The sequence below is a fragment of the Heteronotia binoei genome, chromosome 17 (genome assembly GCF_032191835.1).
Source record: "Heteronotia binoei isolate CCM8104 ecotype False Entrance Well chromosome 17, APGP_CSIRO_Hbin_v1, whole genome shotgun sequence".
NCBI classification, from domain to species: Eukaryota; Metazoa; Chordata; class Lepidosauria; order Squamata; family Gekkonidae; genus Heteronotia; species Heteronotia binoei.
This window is the reverse complement of record NC_083239.1, coordinates 43,192,224-43,195,170: the sequence shown is the minus strand read 5'-3', so window position 1 is coordinate 43,195,170 and position 2,947 is coordinate 43,192,224. Positions and strand designations below refer to the sequence as shown.

General features: G+C 54.5%; 1 long non-coding RNA gene across 1 annotated transcript; it reads left to right on the top strand.

Annotated features, from left to right (window-relative positions):
- Positions 1-1,074: 1,074 nt before the first annotated feature.
- LOC132586134 (uncharacterized) lies at positions 1,075-2,520 on the top strand. Its single transcript, XR_009556350.1, has 2 exons — positions 1,075-1,472; positions 1,941-2,520. It is a non-coding gene; the product is annotated as an uncharacterized LOC132586134 (long non-coding RNA).
- The last annotated feature ends 427 nt before the right edge of the window (positions 2,521-2,947 follow it).

Here is a 2,947-nt window from a genome sequence, read left to right as displayed (position 1 = left end):
GGGGTGGCAAAGCGGGGGTGTCGTAACAAGGACCTGGCCCCCGAGGGGGGACTGTGGTTCATTAGCTCTGATTTTTTTCAGATATTAGCACTGAGTTTCAAATATCTTTTTTGGGGGGGAGGGAGGTGAGGGGGGTATGGACACATTTGCTCCGGGGCACCTCCGGTAGCCCCAGGGAGAACTTCTCTACCCTGGGGGAGAGCTGATCTGTGAGTTAGGACCCCTCAGGTCTATTTCCACACGGAGGAGGGCAGGGGGGGTCCGGCGTTGGGAGAGCCAGCACACGGGGGAGCGCAAGGCTGGGGTCGTCCCAGATCCCGTTCGGGACCACCCGGCTTTTTAAGTTTCTCTCGGCCACACGCTTTCCCTTTTAAGGCCAGGCCACGGTGGCTGCGCTGGGCCTTAAGCAGCAGGTTGGACTCCTTGTTTTTCTTCAAAGCCATGATATTTGGGGGAGGGGAAGGGCGGGGGGAGAGGATTTGGGTGGGGGGGTGTTCTCTGTCTGTCTCTGTCGTCCTTGTTACGTGACGTGCTCAGTCGGGAGCAGGGGACGGGACCGCGGAGCCCAGCAGTGTTTCGCGTCAAGCCGCCTAATAGCGACTGAGACCTTCTGGGTCCCTTTTCAGCTCAGTATTGTCTTCTTTCTGGCAGTGAACCTCCACGGTCCCAGGCTCCCAAAGGTCTTCCCGCAACACTTGCTTATCTGAGACCCTTTAGACGGAAATGCCGGGGGATCGAACCTGGGACCCTCTGCATGCAGAACATCTGCTCTGCCGCTGAGCCACGGCCCCAGCCCAGAGCTCTGGGGATTCACCCTGTATCAGATGGTGATGGTGTTGACACCTGGACCTACAGGCCCAGCATCCGTGGTGGGAGAGAGACTGAGATTTCTTTAAATTTCAGGGCTTTTTTTGTAGCAGGAACTCCTTTGCATATTAGGTCACACACCTCCTGATACAACCAATCCTCTTGGAGCTTACAGTAGGCCCTGTAAGCTCTTGGAGGATTGACTACATCAGGGTGTGCGGCCTAATATGCAAAGGAGTTCCTGCTACAGAAAAAGCCCTGAATTGCATCGAACAACATTGGCGTATGCAGATTTACTATGGCCGGTTTAAACTCTTCCCTCTGGGCAGCGGTGCTGGTGGCAGCACAGTAGACCACCTTCTCCTCGAACCCAAACAGGAAGTCCCTGGTGTAGCTCATAAGTCCCTCCCCTCCTCCCTCTCTGCTCCCTCTCCTGGAAAGCAACCGGAACGGCAGTTCTGCAAATAAGAAGAGTGAGGGGCTCAGCAATAGGCCCTTTTCCCCTCCTTCCGTGGTGTCCCATTTTGATCCTGTTTTGATGATTTTGACCAACCCAGACGCTGCTCCGGATTGGTGTGGAAGGGACCATTTTTACAAACAAGCTGCTCCAGCTATTCCAGAGGTAGCTACAATCAACTGCTGGGGAGACAGTTTTGGTGGCATCTGTAGCTGGGGAATGTCCCTGTGGAGCTGCCTTTCTCCACCACTGGTCTAGAGGCAGCTGGGGAACGTCCCTGTGGAGCTACTTTTCTCCACCACTGTTCTAGAGGCAGCTGGGGAGTGTCCCTGTGGAGCTACCTTTCTCCACCATTGGTCTAGAGGCAGCTGGGGAGTGTCCCTGTGGAGCTACCTTTCTCCACCACTGGTCTAGAGGCAGCTGGAAAGTGTCCCTGTGGAGCTACCTTTCTCCACCACTCGTTTAGAGGCAGCCGGGGAACCTCCCTGTGGAGCTACCTTTCTGTACCACTGGTCTTGAGGCAGCTGGGGAACATCCCTGTGGAGCTACCTTTCTCCACCACTAGTCTAGAGGCAGCTGGGGAGTGTCCCTGTGGAGCTACCTTTCTCCACCACTGGTCTACGGGCAGCTGGGGAACGTCCCTGTGGAGCTACCTTTCTCCACCACTGGTGTACAGGCAGCTGGGGAGTGTCCCTGTGGAGCTACTTTTCTCCACCACTGGTCTGCAGGCAGCTGCTTCACCCAGCCCCAGGTTGGCCATGTTGTTACCGTGCTTTGCCACGAAAGGTATTTTTGCAACTGGTCGCTCTCCCCCCTCCCTTTCCAGTGATCCCCCTCCCCGGTTCTTTCCGCCCTCCGTGATTTTTCTCATTTGTGCCAGTAGCTGCCCACCCCCATGCCAACCCCACCCCTCCGTGCCCTCCGCCCCCAAAATTCTCCCCCCTCCCCTTTTCCTCTTGTCTTTTGTCTGGGAGGGGGGACCAAAAAAACCGAAGAAACTGGCGTGTGATTCTGTGTCTGTCTCTGGCTCGCGGTTTTTATTTTATATTGTTTGTGTCTTGGAAGGGGAGATTTAAAAAAAGAAGAAAATATAATAATTAATATATAACTGGGGGTCGCGAGTGCGCAGGGGCTTGTTCCTCTGCAGCCCAAGACTGTTTCCCCCGTGCCCAAAACTTAATATATATGTAAATATCTATCTCTGCCTTTTAACCACCTTTGATACTTCAATAAATCTCCCTGATTAATTCTTTTAACACCAGTGGTTGTGGGAATCCTTGTTCACGAGCACGTGTCGGGCCACGAGAGCAGGTCCAGCGCTGGGACGGGGAGGGTCTCTCTCAGGTGGGGGCCTTCCCTGAACCTCAAAGCTGGAAATTCTCTCGTACCACCTCTGGCTTCTGCAAGGCGAGAACAGAACAACGGCATCGGAGCAGCTGGCCTTTTGTCGGATGCTGGGGCCACAGCGAATACCCAGCTGCAAAGCCCTCTGGAGCCAGCCTTGTATGGAAAAGCAAAGTGTCGGTTGCTTCATCCCATTTCCATGTTTTGCCTTGTACAACCAGGCCTCACAGGAGCTCACAGGACCGCAGCTCCTGAACCTTCTCCTCCTCCTCTTCTTCTCCTTTTCTTCTCCTCCTCCTCTTCTTGTTCTTCTCCTCTTCTCCTCCTCTTCTTCTCCTC